Source organism: Rhincodon typus, chromosome 25 (genome assembly GCF_021869965.1).
Source record: "Rhincodon typus isolate 14 chromosome 25, sRhiTyp1.1, whole genome shotgun sequence".
NCBI classification, from domain to species: domain Eukaryota; kingdom Metazoa; phylum Chordata; class Chondrichthyes; order Orectolobiformes; family Rhincodontidae; genus Rhincodon; species Rhincodon typus.
Genome location: NC_063356.1, coordinates 20,242,013 through 20,266,976, shown reverse-complemented (window position 1 = coordinate 20,266,976; position 24,964 = coordinate 20,242,013). Strand labels below are relative to the sequence as shown.

At 38.9% G+C, this 24,964-nt stretch overlaps 1 protein-coding gene across 8 annotated transcripts in view; it reads right to left on the bottom strand.

Annotated features, from left to right (window-relative positions):
• The window catches only part of LOC109928668 (ankyrin repeat and SAM domain-containing protein 1A-like), a 210,066-nt gene that overhangs the window by 80,382 nt on the left and 104,720 nt on the right, over nt 1–24,964 (bottom strand). Inside the window, exon 1 of one of the 8 annotated variants that reach the window (XM_048612029.1) lies at nt 19,450–19,535. The exons of 6 other annotated variants lie outside the window; for them this stretch is intronic. The gene's annotated coding sequence lies outside the window, so the exon portion shown is untranslated. Of the gene's footprint in view, nt 1–1,280; nt 1,307–19,449; nt 19,536–24,964 lie in introns of those variants that run through there. One more of the 8 variants, XM_048612030.1, reaches the window with a different exon arrangement.

Sequence of the window (24,964 nt, the reverse complement as noted above, 5' to 3'; positions counted from 1 at the left end):
GTAGAAAAATAAGAGGCTTTGATGGAATGAATAGGAGGGACATATGGATTTAAATTAATTGATCAAAGGAATAGAAGGAACTTAATGTGATAGAGGTATGAAACTTAAATGGGTAGTAGAGACAGAACCCTCATTACATTTAAACAAATACTTGGATTTCCACTTGAACATTCTGTAGCTTTGTGGGTTACAGCAAATAGAAAGAAAGGAGGATTTTGGTTAGCACTTCCTGTGGTGTAAATTTCTCAAATCTATGATCCTTTAGATGAAGAAACAGGCACTCAATCAATTTTCTACATCACGCAGTCATAACAAAAAGTACATGTTTCAACTTCAAATATGGCCATCTATTTATACCCCAAAAAGTGAAGGTCATCATGGTCTCAAATTTAAAGTTGTAGGACCATTTCAGATATCAACAGGAAAAAATCTCAAGAGCAACTTTCATGTTGTGAAGGTATTACTTGAAACCCTCTTCCAACTAACTATACATCTTGCATTAGCACAACAATGGGTATCTAAGAATTTCTGTCTCTTGCAGCATCATAAGTGAAATAAGTAAAATACAGTTACTGATAACAGTGGATGTTTTGCATGGGAGCAAAACAAAGACTAGATGCACATGCAACTTGTAGTCCATAAAAGTTGTCAGATTCCAAAACATATGAAAGGCAGAAGGTGTATGTGAATTCTTCCTTTATTCATATATGGAGGATGACCATAGTATGTGTGTGTATGGGATGAGCTGGCAGAGGAAGTGGTGGAGGATGGTAGAATTACAACATTTAAAAGGCATCTGGATGGGTGTATGAATACAAAGGGTTTAGAGGGATATGAGCCAATTGCTAGCAAATGGTACTAGATTTATATAGGATATCTGGTAGGCATGGAGGAGTTGGATTGGAGGGTCTTTTTCCATGCTGTACATCTCTACATGACTCTATGACACACTGAAATTAATATTTTAAGTGTTTCCTTTAAATTTTCCTTATCACATAACACTGGATGCTCATTATGTTCATGTGGGTCAACCACAGCAAGCTACTGTTAAAGTTTTATATAAATTAGGATCAATTTGTCTCCAGAAATTTCAATTAAATTCTGAACTCAATGGTACAATCACTTTTTTTTGTAAACCAGCAATTACAAAGCTTTCCTGTACTCCTAATATTTAGATGATACAATGAAAAATAAATTAAACAAAGTCAAGACAGACATACAAACCATTCATCTTTATGGGATCAATGTTAACATACGAACACAAGAAAATCATTGCTTACATGTAACAGTGTTTCATGACAACTGCAGCAACTTCTGCAACAAACATTCCACAGTTTAGTTTTTGTACTTCATGCAGAAATGCGAAGAAATCACTGGTGCATTTATCTGGGAATACATTAATAGCAAACTCTTATTTGTTCTAGTAAATAATACAGGACATTGTGTTACTGTTTCTTTCCACAAATTCACCAATCTCACGCATACCTGATAAAATATTATGATCAAAGTAGAAAAAGTGCTAGGAAATCTAATGGAACTCAAGGGAAATGAATCCCCTGGATCCAATGGTCTACATCCCAAGGTTTTAGGAAGAAGCAGCTGCAGAGCTTACAGGTGCATTAGAGATATATCAGACAGACAAATATATGCAAGTTAAAAAACTAGAATTCTTTTTAAAGACTAATTTCCAACTAGCCTTCCCAAACTCTAATTTCTCCGTCCTTGACGTTGGTTTAGTCATTCTTTGTTATTTTCTATTCTGTCCAATGATCAGTCCCTATCACTAATCTTCATGGACACACACATTTTATTTCAATTTGATAGTATCTTTAAATTCCTGTTAGCCATAGATTGTGCGTTTATCGCCTCGGGCCTTTCTTTCTCACTGGAACGTGTTTGCTGAGCATTATGAAATACCTCTAAATGTCTGCCACTGATTCTCCCTATCCCTTGAACTAATTTCCCAGTTCACTTTGGGCAGCACTGACTTCATACTCTTGTATATGCTAGTCTTCAGCCTATTCTTCTCTCTTTGAAAAGTGAAAGTGAAATTCAATCATGTTCCAATCAATGCTATCAGAGGGAGCCATTACAAAGGGAGCATTAATCAATTCTACCTCATTGCACATTACCAGGACAAGAATAACTTGCTCTTTAATTGCCTCTAGAGCATCCTACTCTAAGAAATTGTTCCAAAAAAAAAAAATAGTTTAAGACTGCCAATCTGAATCAATCTGTAGTTATAATTTGGTTCGGGTACAGTAACCATGCTTGAACACCACTCAGCTGGATTGCAACTGGAGAAATGACGCCCATCCTGATCATCTCTGCAAGTTGTTTCTCAACCCGTTTCATTCAAGGATGTAGAATCTTCCTGGATGTACAGACACAATGGTTTTTCTTTTTTTTCCAAGCATTTTTCTTCAGTGTTACGCTGCATTTATACTGGTTCTCCTAACTCATTAAATAATATAGGGTAACCTTGCTTAAGAAAATTGTATTTCTTTTGCTTTTCAACCTCTTTCAGCCATGTGAAGGAGATCAAGGGCAAGACATACATTCCAACTCAGAAGTAAGAATGCTTGATTGCAAAGTACAATTTTCTACTATCCAGCATTCTCTACGTTGGAGAGTTGATCACGGCATATTTTTACTCTTTAGTGACTGGCCCGGATGGAGTCCCTAGCCATGCACTCATATCCTGTATGGATCAGCCAGCGAGAGTATCTGCATAATCTCCTGCCTACGATGTGATGTTCCCACTTGCTTCAAGAAGACCACTATTATCCAGGTGCTAAAGAAAAATCAGGCAATGTGCCTTAATGACTACTGCCCAGTGGCTCTGACCTCCATCATTATAAAGTGCTTCAAGAGGTTAGTAATGGCACACATCAACTCCAACCTCCCAGTTTGCCTTGATCCACTGCAATTCACCTACTTTCACAATAGGTCCACAGCAAACACATCTCCCTGACCGTACACATCCCTGGAACATGTGAATAACAAGGACATCCACGTAAGACTTGATTGTCTTTAGCTAAGCCTTCAACACTAATTCCAACAAAAATCATCTCCAAACTCTAAGACTTCGGACTCAGCTCCCCTCTCTGCAACTGAATCCTCTACTTCCTGACCCGCAATGTGTGATCAGCAAGGACTGGGGACAACACCTCCTCCACAACAATCCTCAACACTGGTGCCCTGCAAGGCTGCATACTCAGCCCCTTACTGCATTCCTTAAACACTCACCACTGTGTTGCCAAATTCAGCTCTAACTCCATTTAAAAATTTGCTGATGACACCACCAGTGGGTCGGATCGCAGACAACAACAAGACAGAATATGCAAGTAGGAGATAAACAGCTTTGTGACATGGTATAAAGCCAACAATCTCTCCTTCAATGTCAGCAAAATGAAGGATCTAGTTATTGAGTTCAGGAAGCAGAGTGCAGGATATGCCCCTATCTGTATTAATGGTGCTGAGCTGGAGACAGTCAAGAACTTCAAGTTCCTAGGAGTAAATATCACCAACAATCTATCTTAGTCCATCTGCATCAATGCTACAGTCAAGAAAGCACACCAACACCTCTATTTCCTCAGAAGACTAAGGAAATTCGCCACATCCACAATGTCTCATACCAATTTTCATAGATGCACTTTAGAAAGCATCTTATCCGGTTGCATCACTGCTGGTATGGCAACTGCTCTGCCCAAGACCGCAAGAAAATACAGAGTCGTGAATGCTGCCCAGTCCATTGCGAAAACCAGCCTTCCTTCCAATGACTCTGTCTGCACTTTCCGCTGCCTCGGGAATACAGCTAGAGATCCCTCCAACCCTGGTTATACCCTCTCCCAATCTCTCCCATTGGGCAGTGGGTACAAAAGTTTGAAAACACATACCAACAGACTTAAGAACAGCTTCTTCCCCACTGTTATCAGACTTATGAACGGACTTTCATATATTAGAATTGATCTCTCTCTGCACCTTCGCTATAGCTGTAACACCATTTCTGCTTTCTGTTCTATTACCCTGAACTACTGATGTAAGGAATGATTTGTCTGGTTAGCACACATTACAATACTTTTCACTGTATCTCAGTACATGTGATAATAAATCAAATCAAATCACCACTTCACCTCTTGAGCTATGTGCATTTTTGTCAGATATAATCAGTAGTTTTGCAACCATGTCTCACGAGCTGAAAATAAATGCAATATTTTTGCCAGCATTTGAAATTTGAGATGACCATTGGCATAAATATCCTCTTGCCAGGAAGCTAGGCGTGGATCATTCATTTCTCTGAGAAATACTTCCCCTTTTTTCTTCTATTATAGACTTTTCCATTCATTAACATCTCCTGTGGGTAGCTACGTGATTTCTTGCTTTTCTATCACTGTGTCCGACTTCAGCATATTTTCTTCAAGTGTGACTGATAGAGTGGTCACTTGCAATTGTCAGTCACTTTCTGTGCTACGTAAGTGTCACTGCTCCGAGTCGCTCTCCACCTTCAACACTCAGTAGTGATTTCACTAAAGATCCTTCGACAGTGCCTGCCAAAGCCATCCCACTTCCAACTAGAAGGACAAGGGCAGCAGATACATGGGAACACCATCAGCAACAAGTTCACCTCCAAGCCACTCACCATTCTGACTTGGAAATAAGTCACCATTCCTTCATGGTCACGAGGTCAAAATCCTAGAAATCCCGTCCTAAAGGCACTGCAGGTCAACCTACAGCATGTGGACTGCAGCAGTTCAAGAAGTTAGCTCAGGCAACAGTCAACCTTCCATCACGTGAAAGATGATTCAGAGTAGACTGATGGGCCACCAGGACTGTGCAATGGTCTTATACTGATTCTGTTATTGCTCATTTTACTTGCTCAAAATGCTCTGATTTTGTACTGAAAGCAGTGCTGCAGCTCTATACTGCTAAAGGGTTTTCCCCAAGGTTTGCAGTCAAAATGGAGGATTCCCACTTTCTTACGTCTAAAATGGAGGCTGCTGACTTTTTGTGGCTAAAGTGGCTGATTCCTAGCTTTTCTGTAGCTTCTTTGAATGATTCCAATTGGCTGTTGCATTGCTAAACAGTGCTGGCTTTAGTAAACAATGACTGCTTTAAATCAGTTTTATTAAAATGATTCCTGCTACTTGTACTTTGAACAGATGTATCCCACTTCTTTAATGGATTTTCTGGATGAATCCTGCAACATGCAGCCTCAAAGATCATCCACACTTTTTTAGAGGTTTCTTTTCTGCTCATGGCTTAAATAAATGCTTCCTGTCTCTTGTGGTTTTAATGAAGGATCTCCCACTTCCCATGTGCCTTCAATAAAATCTCCCAATCTTTTTCTTTTGTTAGACTAGGACCGCTTCAGGTCCTAATCTATCACTTTGTCACTTTAATTCTGGTTTTGCAACAATCCCTATGTTTGAAACGTCAATTGAAATTGCCTTTTTGGCCCTCAATTTTTCTTGCTGTTATGATGCCCTGCCACTCTGGTGGTGGTGCTCAATCTGAGCTCTAAATATTTCTTATTTTTAGTTCTCCAAACCTATAGCACTTCATTTTAAAAAAAATCCCTCACCCAGCAGGGATTTTAACTTCACTTTCAAAGTCACCCATGTCCATTCACTCCCCAGATGAACACCAAGCTACCTGATGCAGTCTGTATGTGCTTTGGAGTAACTAATTGTTACTCTCCAGGCAGTCATAGAACATAGAACAGTACAGCACAGTACACGCCCTTCAGCCCATGATGTTGTGCCGACCTATTATCCTACTAAGCAGGAAAGAAATTATTACATTTAACAACTTGATAGAAGAAATCATCATGGCAAGATTTAATACTTAAAAAAACTGCAGTGAATGGTATAGCAAGAACTACAGATGCTGGAATCAGAGATAACAAAGTATGGAGCTGAAGGAACACAGCAGGCCAGGCAGCATCAGAGGAACACGAAAGTTGATGTTTCAAGTCGGGACCCTTCTTCAGGCAACTTCAAGCAGAATGTTAAAAATGCTGGAAGTTTTAGACTTCCACTGCACCAGAAAGTTACACAAAGCAGCTAAATGAAATCAGTTTCCTACATAGCGTGTTGTACATGCAGCTAAACATGGCCTGCACCTCACCATGGGGCAGGTTTTCTGCCACCATTCTCCTTTAGTTTACGGACTTATAGGGCCAGCCCAGTGTAGCGTGGTAGAGGAAGGCCACAAAGTGGTCTAACTAGATGAGGCTCTCCTACTGAACAGATGAAGGAACACAGGTTAAGCTAACCCAATTGTTAAGAAAATATATTGACATACTTGAATAAACCTCTAAATATTTTCAGAAAAAGTACTGTTCAAGACATACTATAAATGCATGGGGCATACACATTGTTTCAAAGCTCTCTTCTGTGAATAGAACACACTTTGTAATGTGAATTAATACTGTCAGCACATCAGCACTTCAGGGTTATTGGGAATCGAAAATAAAAACTAGCCTTGCCAGTGGTGCTGAAATCCCAAATTACAAATAATGAAAGGAATTAAGAAAGCTACTTATTAAGTCCAGAGCACAGTGAAATTGAGTGCTGTTCATACATATGAGAGATTTGTGTATAGAAAGGACTAAATATTGAAAAGCAAGATATGCTGCATAGAACTAATCCAAGGTGACAAATGTAAGAACTGAAAGAACTTAAGCACAGGATCTAAAACACAAATTTTTTTTGTTTTCTTTTCAATATACAAGTCTGAATCTGGTATCTCAGACAATATCAAAATTAGATAATTGGATTGTGGGACCCAATGGCACATAAAAATTGACCATCACTTTTTCTGAGGTTGTAGACATGCTTGCGAAACCAAGGGTTTGGCTGAAAACATTTCGTCACCCTGGTAGGCAACAGGAACACTTATATGGAGTCTTCAAAAGAAATGGATACCCAAAAAGCACAATTCGCCATTACCTCCAAGACAGACCACAACAGGAAGACACAACATGACCAGAATGGTGGTAGGCAATTAAATAATTAACAGGAGAAAGAGAGTACACATAAATATGCCCCATGCTCGATGATGGGGCAGATCAGCAAGTTAGTGCAAAAGAAAATTTAAGAATTTTCAAGCATCTTCAGCCCGAAGTGCAAAGTGGATAATCAGCCTCCTTTTTTACCCAGCAAAGATGCCAGTCTTCAACCAATTCAGTACGCTCCAAGAAACAGCTGAAAGCACTGGATAACAGCATATGGGGAGTAACACACAAGCACAGATAAAGATTTGGCTAACAAACAAGAAGCTGCAAGGAGTGATAACGGAGTCTTTATTGAGCTGACAGGCTGTAACTACTGGAGTTCTAAATCTGTTTGGGATGAGGCCTCAATTGTTTACAATATATATCATTGGGGTAGATGCAGGAACTGAATGTACGGTAGCTAACTTTACCAAGTTTATTAAGATATGTCTGAAAATAAGTTGTCAAGGGGATATAAAGTGTGACGGCAAAGGGTTATAGATAGATTAAGTGAGTAGGCCAAAATTTGGCAGATGGACTACACTATGGAAAAATGTGAACGTATCTATTTTGGTAGAAAGAATAGAAAATAGTATTTAATTGAATGGAGAGAGTCTGGAGGACTCAGATGCTCAGGGATTTAAGTGTCCTGACATATTTTTTGCAGGTACAATAAGTTATCAGGAAGGTAAATGGAATGGAATTTATTGCAAGTGCAACAGAATATGCAAGTTGTGAAGTTTTACCACAACTGCACAGGACCTTGGTTGACACAATTTGCAGTGGTGTATACAGTTTTAACCTCTATTTAAAAAAAAGGATATACTTGGCATTAAAAGCAGTTCAAAGAATGTTACTTGACTCATTCTTAGAATGACAAGTTTATCTTAAGAAAAGGATGAGTCTGCACCCACAACAATTGAAAAGAATGAGGTGCTCTTATTGAAACATAAAAGATCCTGAAAAGACTTGATAAGGTGCGTGCTAGAATAATGCTTCATCTCCCAGCCTTCAACCAAGTGACACAGTTTAAGAATTACGACTCTTTTTCTGTTCTCAGAGGATCTTTAACCTCCAATGGAATTTTCTTCACTAATCATTCATTGGATTAGTCAGATTTTTGATAGCCATGGGAGTCAAGAATTACAAGGTGGAGACAAGTGAGATTGAGGCTACAAGATCTTACTGCATGAGGGAGTAGGCTTGAAGACCTAATGCTGTTCCTACTTATTACAGCAGAACATCAGACTTTTCCTGATGAATGGAAAGTAACATTTGTGTCTCACCAATGCTGTGCAATGATCATCCTTCTTCAGTGGTTTAATGATCACTGAAGCCCACACTGTCAACGTCCCAGGAATTACCAGTTACCAGAAATTGAACTGAACCAGCCAAAGAAAATACAGTTAACTACAAAGACTGGCCAGAGCTAGGAATTCTAAGGCAAGTAACTCACCTCCCATCTCCCCAAAGCCTACAATATAGAAGGCATAAATTGGAGTGTGAAGGAATACACTCCATTTGCCCGAATGAGTGAAGCTACAACATAAGAAACTCAACAACACCCAGGGCAAAACAGCCCACTTGATTAGCGCCTCGTTCATCAGCCACCTCCACCATTGATGCATGTTAGCATCTCTCAGTACAATCTACAAGCCACATTGCAACAACTCACCAAGGCTCCTTCAACAGCCTCTTCCAAACCTGTGACATCTATGCCTTAGAAGGTCAAAGGCAGCAGATGCATGGGAACACCACCATAAGCAAATTCCCTTCAAAAACACATGCCATCCTAACCTGCAACCATAGTGCCATTCCTTCAGTGTCACGGAGTCAAAATCCTGGAACTTCCTAGCAGCTCTTTGGGTCAAATCAATACGCCATGAAATGAAGTACTTCAAGAAGGCAGGTCACTAAAATTTTCTAAGGGTACAACGGGCAAGAAATGCTAGTCTAGCCGCCATGACCACATCCTATTTTTAAAAAGCACAGCTCTTATCATTTGCCTTCTATGTGCATTTTTGTGGATCAATCAGTCATGAGTCATGTGGTCAAATGAAAGCCCCTATGCTCAAGTGGCTACCCTGGGGTTTGCTATAGTAGCTGAGATACAACATGCACATTGAAATCAATTTAGCAGATTCCATCTGTGTTTAAAGAGACACTAATTAGATTGCTTTCACGAAGCACTGAATGGCCTCCTTTTATGCTGCACCACATGATTCTATATACAGCAAATAAATGGTTGGCAAAAATTCCACTTATTTTTCTCATACATTACTAATTAGACAAACAAAAATCAAAAGGTTCATTAAATGAGCAGCAATTTGAAATCACTCCTGATGTAAAAGGTTCCTTAAGGACAACTTGATAACTTATGACAAATTTATTTTAAATGCAGGTTGAAATGGGATGAAGTGGTAAAGTGAATCTACTTTAAAGAGTAATTTAAAAAGTAAAGAGCATAAATAGATGTTTGTTGGAAGATATAATTTTTACTTATGTTGTATCAATCATTCTTATTGTCGTTGGGTATTGCACATGGTACATGAAAAGAGAATTTCACAAACAAAATACCTGAGAATCAATCATTTCGTCAGTAAAAATGTCAGTGGTAAAATCAACAAAGGATCTGTGCAGCAGGAAATGTGGGATAGAACAAGGAGGTAATATGCCAACTTCCAAATATGATATTCAAGGAACGAAGGTCAGAAATCAACTTTGATCCACAAGGTGCTCTAAGGTGAAAATCTCTGGCCATATGGTGTTTAAAATTTCTCTGCACATCAGCAACTTTTTAAAACTGCTCTATAATTTAGAATTGGTCAGCCATGACACAGCTTGAAACTATACTTGAATTTCATTCCAGTGTGGTACAGTAGATTAAATACATAATTCAGGAAAAGCCTTAATACAGGAAGAACTCTGGAGTAAAGATACAACATAAACAGTGTCTACTTATCTGAGGCACCCATGAACCACACTTCTGTGATTCATACAAAGCAAGAAAAATTTAACTCAGATCAGGTTACAGTTACCAACACTTCCTGAATGCCAGGGTGTTTTTTTTAAAAAAAAAAAGAGTCTGCTATGGTTTTTAAAAGCAATCCTGAAGATTTTGAAAGGCAAAGGATTCACTTGTTTACTGATCTGAGATTTTCTAAACATGAGTAATATTTGAGCTTACACAGCAGCAGGAAGCCCATCACAATGATAACTATGTGAAACAGTTGTTATACTGTATACAGATTCATGTTGTGTGTTACACACTTCCGAGTTCTATAAATGGTATGGGGCACTAAAGTAATTCATCCTCGTGCCGTGCCACCAGCTTTTTGTCAATATGTCCCTAGGTTTGTCCAGCTCAAGTTACAAACTCTAGATCAGCCAAGACTCAATTAACTTGCTCCAATTGAATTGGTATAAATTGTTGATGATTTAGTCAGGGTAACAGTGCCCACATTTCTATCACTTGGTCAGCAATGTTACAAGTAAATTTGGAGAATTATTCACAGAAATAATATACATGTGTCTCATCACTCTCCAAACTCATTCTGGAGTCAATATGGACAGGATCTATATGAATCTACAGCCACAACCAATTAGAAGGACATGGGCAGCACTACCACATGCAAATTCCCTTCAAGACACTCACCATTCTAACTTAGAAATAAATCACCATTCCTTCATTGCTGCTGGACCAAAATCCTGAAATTCCCTCCATGACGACATCATGGTTCTCCGTACAGTTGAATTGTAGCGGTTCAAGGCGGCAGCTCATCACCACCTTCTCAAGAGCAATAAATGCTAGCCCAGCCACCGACACCCATACCAATGAGTTAATAAAAACGCAAACCTACTGTCCAGAAAAATAAGTAAAATATACCTATAAACATCACCACTCACTTTGTTTAAAACATTAAAGAATTAATGAAAGCATGTTGTATACTTTATTTGCTCAAAATTCAGCTGAAAACATAAATGGAAAAATCATTATGTAAACAAAGTACAGCTACAATTTCAACAACAAAAAATAATAGTCAGAAATAATTTGTTTGAACTTTATTTGGAGAAATCTGACTTTCCATTCCGCCTAACTAAGCACCAATACCTGCACAGCAGTGAAGTTAGCTAAAGATGTGCAATGGGAAAGTCAAACCTTTTAACCAATCAAGAAAAAGCATAATCTTCTCTGGCTGAAATGATCAGAAACATGGACTTCTCCATTTTATTATGAATCACTGTCCAGGTTCTGTTGTAGTCTCTTCCAATAAAGTGATAGCTTGCAGGAACTGCCTTATTAAAAGCAAAATTTTCTTCACAAATATAAAGTATCAAAAAAAAAATCAACTTGACAAACAGACTGAGAGCTGATCAAACACATCACAACTAAAGCTGACAGACTGGATAACAACAGTACAGAAGTTCAAACAATCTTCACATCATATTGTGACTGCACTTCATACAATGTTTATGTAGAGTTTTTAACTTTACAAAAAATAATTTATCAATATTTTGTGCTCGTCAGTAGGATAAATGCTCAAGGAGGAGGTGCAAATGATCCAGACATCACAATAACTTGTTAAATATCCTCCATCTAAACTTTCCTTTCAAACATATTTAATCATAATGGTATGAAATGAAACTAACAATTAGTCTAAGAAGCTGTTTATAGTTTACATTAGGAGCACAGGAACCGAGTAGACTATTCGGAGCCTTCTGTGCCAATCAGATCATGATTGATCATCTCTTCACGCCACTTGCCCTTGATACCTATCCATTTCTGTCTTGAACATGTCTTATGTTTGAACTTCCTTGGCCATCTGGGGCAGAGAATACAAAAGATTTACCACCATCTAAATGAAGAAATTGTTCCTCATCTCAGTCTTAAATGGCCTACCTAATTCTGAGACTATGTTCGCTGGTTGTAGACTCACCTGGCAGTAAATATGTCCTAGCTACATCCACCTTGTCACACTCTGAACAAATTTTTCACATTTCAATGACAGCACCTCTTATACTTCAAAAGTCTCCAGAATACAGGACCAGTTTTCTGAATATCTCCTCATAAGAAAATACAACCATCCTAGGGGTTAGTCTGGTGGATCTCCATTTCACTTCCTCTGAGGCAAGTACAACGTTCTTTAGTTAAGGAAACCAAAACTGAACAATACTCCAGGTGAGGTCTCACCAAGCCACTACACAATTGTAGAAAAACATCATTATCCTATACTCAAATCTCCTTGTGATGAATGCCAACATACTAGTTGCCTTTCTTAATGACGGTTCACCTGCATGCTCTCTTTTTGTGACTCACAAACAAGGACACACCAGTCCTTTGGGACATCAACATATCCCATATCATGGTTTTTAAAAGCAATTCAGGAGATTTTAAAAAAACAAAGGGCTCACTTGGTGTTTAGAAAATCTCAGAACGTATATTTGAGGGTGCACAGACGCAGCAAGTAAGCTCATGACAGTGAAGCAAAAGTGAACAGTATGAAACAATTCTGTTGTGCTAGAGATTAATTTAGTGAATGACTTTTTTTTAAAACCAAAGTGGATAACTTCATAGCTATTCACATTTTATTTCATTTTCCCATTCCTATAGCCTGGCCAAATCTCCTTGAAGCCTCCTTGCATACTCCTCAAAAAATTACATTTCCATATTTAGTAAGTTTGCAGACGAGACCAAAATTGGTGGTATAGTGGACACTGAAGGAGGTTATCTCAGCATACAGTAGGATCTTGAACAGATGGGCCAATGGACCAAGGAGTGGCAGATGGAGTTTAGTTTAGATAAATGTGAGGTATTGCATCTTGGTAAGGCAAACCAGGGCAGGATTTAGATAGTTAATGGTAGGGAGTGGAGTGTTGCTGAACAAAGAGACCTTGGACAGCAAGTTCATAGTTCCTTGAAAGTGGAGTCGCAGGTAGAGAGGACGAAGACAACTTCTGGCATGCTTGCTTTCACTGCTCAGAACATTGGGTATTGGAGTTGGGCCATCACATTGCACTTTACAGGGCATTTGGAATACTGCGTTCAATTCTGATCTCCCTGCTTTAGGAAGGATGTAGAGAACTGGAAAGGGTTTGAAAAAGATTTACAAGGATGTTGCCAGGATTGGAGGGTTTGAGCTAAAGGGAGAGGATGAATAGGCTAGGGCTATTTCCCTAGAGCATCAGAGGCTGAGGGGTGACCTTATAAGAAGTTTATAAAATCATGAGGAGCATAGATAGGGTGAATAGCCTTTTCCTCAGGGTAGTGGGTTTCAAAACTAGACAGCACAGGTTTAAGGTGAGAGAGCGGAAATATTTAACAAGGTGCTGAGGGGTAAATTTTTCATTTCAAGGGTGGTGTGCCCATGAAATGAGCTGCCAGAGGAAGTGGTGGAAGCGGATACAATTGCAACATTTAAAAAGGCACCTGGACGGGTAGATGAATTGGAAGGATTTAGAGGAATATGGGCCAAATGCTGGCAAATAGGTCAGATTGGGATGTCTCGTCGGCACATACAAGTTGCACCAAAGGGTCTGTTTCTGTGCTGTATGAATATTACCTAGCTTTGTGTTATCAGTAAATTGGAAAAGTACATTTGGTCCCCAATATCCAAATTATTGAAAAGTATTGTGAATAGCTAGAATGCAGATCCTTGTGGTACATACTTCCATTCTGAGAATGTCCCATTAATTTCTAGATTTCTTTATCAATAAATTATCAATACCAGTATATACCCCAACCCCACATATTCCAGTTTTGTTTATTGTTCTTTTGTGTGGTACATATTCAAAAAGGCTTTAGAGTATTACTCTGAAAAAATGATAGAAAAGAAACAAACCTGTGACCCATTCACAATATACATTAACAAATTAGATGAGTGAACAAAACATAACATCTCCATGTTTGCAGATGACACAAAGCTGGGTAGAAGGATGAACTGTGAGGAGGATGCAGAAGCGCTTCAGTGTGGTTTGGACAAGCTAAGTCAGTGCATGGCAGATGAAGTACAATATAGATAAATATGAGGTTATCCATTTTGGTAGCAAAAACCAGAAAGGAAGATTATTATCTGAATGATGACAGATTGGAAAGGGAAAGTGCAACTTGACCTGGGTATCATTGAACACCAGTTGCTGAAAGTATGTATGCAGGTCCTGCAGGAAGTGAAAAAGGAAAATGACATTTTGGCTTTCGTAGAGAAAGGATTCAAGTACATGTGTGACAATGTAAACATCAGAATTAACTGTTTGTGGATTGAAAATAAAAATCAGCAATAACTCTTTCTGGAATAAATGTTTCCCTCAGTGAAGGGACAAGGAATTAAAAGCAATACACCAATTAGCCATCCCTGGGAAAAGGAGTCATTGAAACCACATAAACAAACTGTTTCAACAACTATGTGACAACCAGCTGCCTTATGCCACAAGGAAAAATGATTGCACTGCAGAATAATTTAAGAAACTAGTGGCAGGACAGGCTGTGTTTTCAACAGACAACCTACACCAAATGTAACAAGGAACAGAGAAGCTACGTCATGAATACTCCTGATAAGAAAGCAAGCTGCAGACTTGGTGTCAGAATTAATGTCACACCATAATGTCCCCACTTGTTAACAAGACAGAAAAGCCCATCAAAATTCAACTTCGGGATTCTTCAGCAGGACTCCGGAAAACAACACTGCTCAAGAATCGAACGGTAGATTGCTGTTAGTTGGAATAGTGACTAAATTCCACCATTAATGGGGTAATAGCTAAATTGGGTTATGAGGCTTAACTTGCTTACTTCAGAGGCCTTACTTTGGTTGCAAAATAACGTTTAAATAATTGTTTCAGTATTTGATTATGCAATTCCTCAAGTAGCCAAATTAAAGGTCGCTTGTGCAATTCACCCACAACAGATATCTTGCTGCAATTGTACAGAGTCTTGGTGAGACTGCACCTGGAGTACTGTGCATAGTTTTGGTTTCCTTATTGGAGGATGGATGTTCTGGTCATGGGAATGCAACAAAGCTTTATGAATTGACTCCTTTCATGGCAGGACTGACGTATAAAGGGAGAAGGTTTGGTTAGGGCCAAAACTGCTGGAATTTGGAAGAATGGGGGTCAGGGGCGAAAATCTCATAGAAGCTTTTAACATTCTAACAGGATGAGATATCTAGAAGAGTAAGAGATTAGGGCTCCTATGGCACAGTGGTAGCTTCCCTACCTCTGAGCCAGGAGGGCTGGGTTCAAGTTCCACCTATGCCAGAGGTGTGTCATAACATTTCGGACCAGGTTGATTAAAAAAAAAGTCTGGAAGAGCAAGAGGTGACTTGATTGAAAACATACAAGATCCTGAAGGATCTTGACAGTGTGGAAAGAATGTTTCCTTTTGTGGGAGATATTAGAACTAGTAGTTACTAATTAAACATAAGGAGCCAGTCAACTAACACATAGTTGAAAATAATTTTTTTTCTCTCAAAGTGCTGAAAGATCTATCGAATGCTCTTCCTGAAAAGTGGAAGCAGAGTCTTTGAATATGTTAAAGGCAAAAAAAAAACTCTGACCAGAGCATAGGGCTGTTCTCTCATTAAAGAGACACGGTTGGTGGTTGTCTAACCGGAGGGTCACCAGGTCTCAGGTGAGAGAAAGAAGTTGAGAAGGTAAGTCCTTCATGGTAACCTCTGCTGATGCAGGAATTGAACTCACGCTGTTGGCATCATGTTGCATCAGACAGGTTATGACAGGAATATGGAGCAATCGGATCAGCTATAATCTCATTGAATGGCAGAGCAGGCCTAAGGGGCCTATAAAAACCAAAAGAACTGTGGATGCTGCAAATCAAACAAAAACAGAAGTTGCGGGAAAGCTCAGCAGGTCTGGCAGCACCCGTGGAGACAAATCAGAGTTAACGTTTTGGGTCCAGTGACCCTTCCTCAGTTCTGAAGAGTCACTGGATCAGAAATGTTAACTCTGATTTCTCTTCACAGATGCTGCCAAACCTTCTGAGCTTTCCCAGCAACTCCTGTTTTTGTCTCTATGGGGCAGGCCTTCTCAGATCGATACAACTGTCCTCACTAGTTCCAAAAAGTGCAGGACACTTACCCGGGTGTCCTGGTAAATACTTATCCCTTAGTCAGCAACACAATGACAGATTGTCTGGTCATTCCCAAATTGTTGCTTGTGGGAGTGTTGTGTGAAAATTAGCAGCTGTATTTTCTACAATGACTGCACTCCAAAAATACTTGTGGCTGTCAAGCTCTTCGTAACATTCTGAGGTTGTGAAAGGTGTAAGCAAGAATATCTAGATTCCAGTCCTGCCACAAAACTCAAATGGTCAGGGAAGGTACGTTCACAATGTGACTAAAAAGACTGAGTATCAATCGACAAATTCTTCCAACACTGCCAGTGGCAGACTGTAAGATTGGGAGAGATTCCTGGTGAGCCGTGTGATTAAAAGAACATTGGAGTTTCTATCACCACTATCCATAATTCCAGACTGCAACATATATGTATGTGTATGTTGCCATAACAACTCAGACTCCTTCAGTGATCCTATCATGACACCACAAGAATATTGAGAGATATGTAGCAAAGGTGCGAAAATCAAGTTGAAACACAAGTCAACCACGATCTGACTAATTATTTAAATAGACTGCTGGAGTCTCCTGTTGTATCCAGGTCCTGTGCCTCTCAGGGTTTCTTTTCAAGATAAAAGTTAGATATACTGTTTTTCACTCTCCCCTAATTTTCCTGATAACAGACTCGCTGGCTTCTTACTTTTCACTTTTAATGAAGGCCAACAGAGAATTTTTCTGGGACTGTCAGAATCAAAAAAGTCCATCAGATTAGTCAAACATGGTTTTCCTTTCATAAAACCATGCTGACTCTGCTCAATTTTATTAATATTTTCCAACTATCCAGTTATCAAATCCTTTATAATAAATTCTAACATTCTCCCTACTTCTGACCTCAAATGAACAGGCCTGTAAGTTCTTCATTTTTCTTCACCTTCCCTTCTTAAGTAGTGGGGTTACATTAATATTTTCCAGTCTGCAGAAACCTTTCCTGAATTTACAGATTTTTGAAAGATAGCCACAAGTGTATTCATTATCTCTATACCCACTTTCTTCAAAACTGAGATGTAGCTCATCTGGTCCAGGAGATTTACAAACTTACAATCAAAGTTAATTTTTTAAAGTACTCCCTCTTTATTAATATTAATTTCTGTCAATTCTTCAAGTTTCCTAGATGACCTGGGTGCCATGTATTACTGGGAGATACTCGGTATCTTCCTTCTTGAAGATAGACATAAATTCTTTGTTTAAATTTACCTTATCCTCCAGTATAAGTTTGTCTATCTTCATCTGTAATGGGCCTACATTTGACCTAGCTAATCTTTTCCTTTTCACGTACCTGAAGAAAATTTTCCAGTTCACCTTTACATTTCTTGCATGCATTCATATTCACTTTTCCCTTTCTTTATCAGTTTCTTGATTTCCAATGTTGAAGTGCTTGAGTTCATGAGCAACAGGGCAATTCTTCATTCTGGACACTTGTCTTGCTCCTTACCCATGAGAGTTTGTACATTCTGGATTCTGAGATGGAGTTTTAGTTTATCATGGGAATAAGAAATTGGCAGTATGAGAAGCAGTACGAGTATTATTAGAAAGATTAATGGGACTTAAATAGATAAATCCATTAGGCTTGATGATCTACATCCCAGAGAAACATAGTAACAAGGAGCAAAAGTAGGCCATTCAGCCCTTTGAGCCTGATCATAGTCGATCACGGTTGATCCTTTCTCCCCATACTCCTCAATGCCTTTAAAATCTAAAAATGGATCCGTGATTTTCTTGAATATATTCAGTGACTTGGCCACATTTACTGCAGCTGCCATGTGCATATCCATTCACTCAACTTGTCTAAATCATCCTCAAGTCTCTTTGCATTCTCCTCATAACCCTGCCCAGTTTTGTCACACACACACACACACACATACATATATATAGTGAACAGCTGGCCCAAGGCCTGATCTTTGCCACTTAGAAAAAGATCCATTTATCTCCACTCTTTCCTGTGTCAACTAATTCTCCATTCATGTCAATATTGTACCCCTATCCCATGTGCTTTAACTTTGCCCACAAGCCTCTTATAAGGGACCTTATCAAAAGCTTTCTGAAATCCAAATACACCATACATAGTGGTTCTCCCTCATCTATTCTACTATTTACATTCTCAGAAACTCCAGTAGATTTTTAAGCATGGTTTGCCTTTCATAAACTCATGTTGGATTTGTCCAATCTTGTTCATGCTGTCCAAATATTCTGATAACATGATTTATATGATAGGCTCTAGCATTTTGCCCATTTCTGGACGGTAGGTCAACCGGTAATGTAATTCTCTGCTCTTCTTCTCTCCCTCCTTTTTTAAATAGCGAGGTTACATTTGCCCCTGTCCAATCTATAGAGACTGCTTCAAAGTCTCCACACCACCAACACATCCAATGTTTCCAGGGCCACTACTTTTAATACTCTGGGATTTACATGATTGGGACCGCCTGACATGTCAGCCTTTAACTCCATTCATTTTTCCAGCACTATTTTCTTACTAATTGTGATTTCCTTCAACTTTGCCCACTGTTTTGATCTTGGCTCCCTAGGATTTCTGGGATATTATGTGGTTCACTAAAGAGGGCACAAAGTATGTGTTTGATTCTTCTGCCATTTCTTTGAACTCTATTATAATTTCCAGCTTCTGATGCAAGAGACATACATTTATCTGTGTTAATCCTCTTCCTCTTCACGTACTCATAGAAGTTTTATGGTCGGTTGATTGACTGGGCTTGTACTCACTGGAATTTAGAAGAATGAGGGGACATCTCAAAAATGTATAAATTTCTGATGGGACTGGACAGGCTACAAGTGGAAAGAATGTTCCGAATTTGGGCAAGTCCACAGCTAGGGGTCACAGTCTAAGAATAAGGGGTAAGCCATTCAGACAAGGATGAATTTATTCACTCCGTGTTGTGAACCTGTGGAATTCTCGCCCCCTGGAAGCTGTTGGAGCATTAGATATATTCAAGAGGGATCTGGACTTGGCCCTTGTGGCTAAAGATATCAAGGCAGGGACAGAAAGTGGGAGTGGGATACTGAATTTGCATCATCTGCCATGATCATGGTGATTCTATTTACCTCCCTCATGATCAAACTCTTTGCCCTTGTTTGCTGAATTCTAAAATGCACCCAGTTCTCAGGCTTGCTGCTTTTTCTGGCAATTTCATAATGTCTCCTCTTTGGATCAAATAGCACCCTTAATTTCTTTTGTAATCTAAGGTTCAGCCACATTTCCTTTTTTTTGCACCGGACAGGAATGAATAATTGTTGTGATTCACATACACGTTCTTTAAACCTTCTCATCATCAACCTCTAATAAGGTTTCCCAATCCATCCGTGCCAATTTATGCCACATACTCTTAGTTCCTTTGTTTAGATTCAGGATACTAGTTTCAGATCCAATTAGCTCTCTCTCCATCTTAAATAATTCCAGTTTTGTAGTTGCTGTTCCCCCAATGGACTCTGCAAAACAAGATTGTTAATTAATTGTCTCTCATTGCACAGTACCCAGTCTAGAATAACCTGTTTTTTGCTTGGTTCCTCACTGTATTGATTTAAAATCACACTCCAGAAAATTCTCCTCCACAACACCCACTGTTAGTTTGGTTTGTCCATTTACATGTAAATTAACATTGCCCATTATTACAGTTATACCCTTATTGCATGTATCTCCGATTTCTTGTTTAATGACTTTCCTTGTATGTCGACTACTGTTTGGGGGCCGACAGAGTCCCAGCAATGTTTTCTGCCAGTTGGTGTTTCTTATCTCCACATATACAGATTCATATCATCATCTTCTCAGCTAACATCCTTCGTCACTATTACATCCATTTCCTCCTTTATTAAACATACTATTCCATCTCCTTTCCCTTTTTGTCTGTCTTTCCTAAATAATCAGTACCCCTGGAAGGTCACTTTCAATCCCTGGTGATCAGTGCAGCCATGTCTCTGTAACTGCAACTATATCCTATCCTCAAGTATTAAAAATAGGTGGCTGCAGGGACAGTAGATACATTGGTGATCACCTTTCAAAATTCTGTACCCTTTATAATGGTCCCTGGAGATCTGAAGGTGACAAAATATAACCCCACTATGGAGAGAGAAAATAGGGAACTACAGATCCATTAGCTTCATATCAGTTGCAGCAAAAATGCTAGATTCCATAATAAGGGATGTAACAAGGAATTTAGGAAAATAATGGTAGGTTTGGAGGTCAACATGGGCTATTAAAGAAAATCACAACTGTTTTGAGCTTGTTAGCTCAGAGTATGTAAAGAGGAGCCAGTGAATGCGGTATATTTAGATTTTCAGAAAGCTTTCGATAAGATCCCAGACAAGAGGATGGTAAACAAAATACAGCACTTTGAATTTGCAGAATATACTGACATGGATTGACAGCTGGTTAAAGGACTGAAATCAAAGAGTATAAATAAATGGATTATTCTCAGGTTGGCAACTTGTGACTGGTGGGGCACCGCAAAGATCAATGCTTGGTTTTCAGCTGTTTACAACCTCTATCAATGATTTGGATGTGGTGATTAAATGTAATATTCCCTAGTTAACAGGTGACAAAACCAGTGAGAATGAGAATTGAGAGGAGGATGCAAAGACACTGCCAAGAGATTTGAAAAGGCTGAGTAAGTGAGAAAAAATTGTCAGACTGAGCAATGTGGAAAAATGTGTAGTTACCCAATTTAGGCAAAGAATTTCTTACATGGTAAAAGGCTGAGTGTTGAATTTCAAAGATACATGGGTCCTTACTTGTGAGTCACTGAAAGTTAACATGCAGATCCAGCAGGCCATTAAGGAGGCAAACTGTATGTTAGCCTTTATTACAAGAGGATTTGAATATAAAAATGAAGATTTCTCACTGCAATTATGTAGAACTTTGGTGAGATCACACTGTGTGCAGTTTTTGTCTCCTTACCTTACATGTCCTTAAAAGTACATACTTGACATAGAGGGAATCCAATGGGTTCTAATCCCTGGGAAGGAGGAATTTTCTGGTGAACAGAAGTGAAATAGACTGGGCCTATACTTGGCTGGCATTCAGAAGAACGAGAGGTGATTTCATCCAAACATAGAAAATTCTTACAGGGTAGATGTAGGAAGAATGTTTCCTCTGGTTAAGGTCTCAGAGTAGAGGCAGGCAATTCAGGAATGAAATGGGGTTTAATTACTTCACTCAAAAGTGGGTGAAATCTTGAGAATTCTTTGCCCAGAGAGCTGTGGAGGCAATCACTGAGTATGTTCAAAACAGAGATTGATAATTTGTTATGCATGAAAAACATCAGGCATATAGGGATAATGCAGGAAAATGGTATTGATCTAGATCAGCTACAATCTCGTTGGACGGTGAATTGGGCTTGAATGACTTACTCTTACCAATCCAGGTTTTCTAACAAAAAATTTGTAATGAGATTTTTTTCTCAACTCTGTCTAATACTTCTGCCAATTGCTTTAAACCTATATCCCCTGGTTATTGAGCTCTCTGAGAACAGAAATAGGATTTTTTCATTATACCCAAGACCCTAATAATTATCAACGCCTCAAATAAATCTCTTCAGGGTTTCCTCATTGCCAGGAATCTGAGCAAAGTTCTCATAAATTTCTTTTGCAAAGCCCATACAATAGTGAATGCTTGATATTCTTTCCCAATGACAGTCCTGGTAACAGCATTCAGCATTACACCGGTTTAGATCCGAATCACATTCACTTACCAGGACTGGCCAAATTATTTGCATGGCATACATTCTGCTTCCAACTATTTGATAATTTACTATGCTACTCAATATGTGTATAGAAATCTTCAACAAACGATGACAACATGTGTTTTAACTTTCACTGTGCTGAAAATGCATTAGAAACATGATCCGTATGCTTTGTTCTCTTTTCCAGCTCTAGTCAGATTACTGATGGAATTTTTTTTAAAGCAATTGTATTTCATTTATGCAAAGTCAGGTTTCGAATGTAAATTACGTATTTTAATTTGCTATAACTTTCTAAGCATGAACAAAAGTCATCATGGCTAAGAAACATTGTAGTCTTGCTCTGGCTTAGACGTTTCTGAGTCTGAGTTACATACTATGAGTCTGAGATCCTTATTGGATTTAACTCTTGACTGGAATATTGGCATTATTCAAAACACCCCTCAGTTTCTACTAATGTTTTCCCAATGACCAGACTGACAAACCCAGTATGCCAGCTGATCATTCAACTTATGTTAGTGGAGTGTTGCCGTGTGTGCAAAATAGTTGCCATTTTTGATTAAATGAGTCAAGGCAGTTCAAAATAATTTATTATCTGACAAACACATTTAGGAAGAATCTGCACTGCTTCAATATTATCAGTATCAAATCCATAAATTGTGACCGGTGGGTTTTTTAAAATGGCTACTTCATGGCACCAAACAAAAACCACAGGTCTCGCCACAAATACTAGTCCTGTACTCTAAGCTACATTCTACCCATTTTCAAGTGGTATAAGATCCTAAATGGTTTTGACAAAATGGAGATGCAAAGTATATATTTTCACTTCTGAGTCAGTCCAGAATTAGGGCACTGTGTTAGAATCAAGGATCAACCTTGTAAGACAGGGACAAGGAGAATTTTTTTCCCCACCGAGGATTGTGCGACTGTGTGCCACTGTCTCAGAAGACAGGGATTCATAATGCTTTAACAGCATAAGTAGATTGATTTCCTTGCCTAGCATGAATTTAAGGTTATTGCGGGTATATGGGAATGTGAATTCCAAACACAAACAGATCAGCCACAAGGCCCGAGGAGTCAAAATAGTCTAATTCTGCTCCGATTTTGTATGTTCAGAAGTCTACATACAAGTAAAAGTTTTGTCATATCTTACTAAAGGAAAATGGCTGAATAAATATCTATATCCCCACCAAGCTCCCTTTATATTCTACAAGCTGCCTCACTGAAAGTTCAACCATGTTTTTTTCTCCAATGATTCATTGGAGAAATGTTGGCCAGCTTGAGCATAATCCTTTGCAACCTGAACTTGAAAAAATTTCAACAGTACCAGTTTCTATCAGCAGTTCACCTCTTATAAAGCAACAAATTAAACAATGCAGACCTGAACAAGTTTAATTTTGTTAAAAATATTCACACAGATTATTGGAGTTGCCATTGGTGAGTCATGCCTTTGCTTGCTGCAATGACTCCTGGGTTAAACTGCACTTAATGCTACTCATGTTAATTTGTCCTCTGTGACAGACCTTAAACAAGATTTGAACAAACTTTTACAGATATTGAAACATAACTAACAAGCTTGTAAAGTATGTAAAGTTTATACTCTTCCATATACACAAAGCTGCAGGTCTTAGAACAGTGTTAAGCATTAAAACACAAACCCAACAGACCAGAAAGGTGTAGGAAGATGGATTGTGAATGAAAATGTCATTTAATCACTATTTATGAACTTGTTAACAGACTGAAAGCACAAATCCTTTATTTTGGAATTATAACCTGAAATTATTTAGCATTTCTATACAAAGCATCAAAGCAACACATGCATCTGAGTAAATATTGTCATGGGATCAGATAGAACTTAAGAACAAACAGATATCCTTCTACCAAAATGGTACACCATAAAATATAACAACATGCATTTATCAGTATCTTTGGCTTAATAAAGTACCCTAATATAATGTACAAAGGCTTTATAACAAACTATAAAAAAAAGGTTTGAAGGAGGCTCATGAAATAAAAGGTAAGAATGATAGACAGGGAATTAAAGAGATTATGGCCAAGGCAACTGAAGGCACAACAACTAATAACTGACTAATTAAAATCAGCACGTTCAAAAGTCACAGCTAAAGGGCAGCACTGCTGCCTCACAGCTCCAGGGACCCAGGTTCAATTCCAACCTCGGGTGACTGTCTGTGTGAAGTTTGCACATTCTCCCCGTGTCTGCGTGGGTTTTCTCCAAATGCTCCAGTTTCCTGCCACAGTCCAAAGATGTGCAAGATAGGTGGATTGGCCATGCTAAACTTGCCCATTGTGTTCAGGGACGGGCGGGTTATAGGAGGATGGGTCAGTGTGGACTTGTTGGGGCGAAGGGCCTGTTTCCACACTGTAGGGAGTCTATGATCTTTTCCACCAATTTATTTTTGTGTCGGATTTACAGCTTCCGCAGTTATTTTGGTTTATATTAAAATTAAGGCGTTATTTAACCAGGAACTAATACACGGCAGTGAGCGCAAGGGTAATAGATGAATTTGGAGAGAGTTAGGGTATGATCAGCACAGTTTGCCACTCAACTTTACATGGGGTATCATATGGGGAAAGTCTGGCTAAATTTCATAAGAATAGTCAATTCTCGATATAACAAAGGCATCAATGAAGGTTTCGGCATAAAAGCTGAGGCAGGAGTAGAAATGGACAAAGTTATAGAATTGGAAATAGGTGCTTTTAGTGATTGTCTAGATATGTAGTTTACAGCTTATCTCAATGACAAGTATGACCTTGAGGTTGCAAACAGCCTGGTTCAGCTTCAGCATATTGTTGAGAAAAGGAACAAATGTGATCAAATACGGGGTATCAGCAGAAGACATGTGGAAATTATGTATTTTCAGATGATGTCATCAATAATTTCAGCATGTAGATGTCAACAAAGTGTGGTCCAAGGTAAAATGTTCGAGTGACACCAGAGGCAACCATGTAGGAATGGGTTCTACCTTTGTGGTCCAATTTCCTGTGAGGTAACATGCGAGTTACAGAAATGCTGCCAATGCTGGAGTAACCACATGTCCCTCTAAGAGGAGGCGGAGACAGTAGAAGAGGAAGAGGAAAAAGGAGGAGGAGGAAGAGGAAAAAGGAGGAGGAGGAAGAAGAAAAAGGAGGAGGAGGAAGAAGAA